Genomic DNA, 1,322 nt, shown 5'->3' with positions numbered 1-1,322 from the left:
GGCAATCCCATGTCGTGTAAGTCTATCAGAGCCATTTTTCTGACAGTATGCACTCACATCATATCTCATGTGTCACATTTTGGTAATTCTCACAATATTTCAAACTTTTTTCATTATTATTATATCTGTTATGATCAGTTAACTTTGATGTAATTGTTTTGGAGCACCACAAACCTCACCCATAAAAGATAGATAAATAATGGATAAATGTTGTGTGTATTGTGCTCTGCCAACTGGCCATTTCCCATCTCGCTTCCGGTCCTCCCTATTCCCTGAGACACAGCAATATTGAAGAACAATATCCCTAGTTGATAAAACAGTGGCAATATTGAAAGAAATTCTACTATGGGTAAAATGCTATCAAACAACATCTCATACTACAGAGAAATCTTTCATGAAAGGAAGAATCAATCGACGAGGAAAACTTCATTATTGTCTTATTTTAAGAAAATACCACAGCCACAGCCTCAACCTTCAGGAACCACCACTCTGATGAGGCAGCAGCCTTCAAGATCAAGGCAAGACCTTCCACCAGTAAAAAGATTAAAACTCTCAGAGGGCCCAAATAATGGTTAGTATTTTTTAGCAATAAAAATATTTTTTAATTAAGGTATAATAGATATCAATCTATCTATAGACATAATACTATTGCACACTTAATAGACTATAGTATAGTGTAAATATAACTTTTACATGTATTGGGAAACCAAAAAAGTCATGTAACTCGCTTTATTGTGATATTTGTTATTGCAGTGATCTGCAACCCAATCTGCAGTATCGGAGGTATGCCTATACTTTCCAATACTCTATTTACTCTCTTACTCACTTCGTCCCTCTAGTGGCCAATAGTAGTACTCGCAGCACTGTTCTTGTGGCCTTTAAGAATGTAATCTCTTGCTATGATGTGATAAAATAAATCTCATGACATTTCAATGCTACAACTACCTGTTTTTTCATCAGTGTGACTATTCCTTCTACAAGAACAGCAACAAAGAAGTGAAAGAGAAATCCCAGGAGCCTGAATGACTTGCAGACTACAAACTTAAAGCTTTGTTCAGTTGTTTCAGTTGTGTCTGACTCTTTGTGACACCATTGGGGGTTGTCTTAGCAAAGATACTGGAGTGGTTTGCCCTTTCCTTCTCTGGCTTATTTGACAGATGAGGACACGGAGGCAAACAGGGTTAAGTGAGTTGCCCAGGGTTACACAGCTAGTAAGTATCTGAGGGCAGATTTGAACTCAGGAAGATGAGTCTTGGATTTCTCCCACAACTCAGAGTGAAATTGGCCCTTTGAGCCAAGAGTTACAGCCTTTTTCTCGAAAC

Source organism: Trichosurus vulpecula, chromosome 7, assembly GCF_011100635.1.
Source record: "Trichosurus vulpecula isolate mTriVul1 chromosome 7, mTriVul1.pri, whole genome shotgun sequence".
Taxonomy (NCBI): Eukaryota; Metazoa; Chordata; class Mammalia; order Diprotodontia; family Phalangeridae; genus Trichosurus; species Trichosurus vulpecula.
This window is presented reverse-complemented; position numbering follows the sequence as displayed.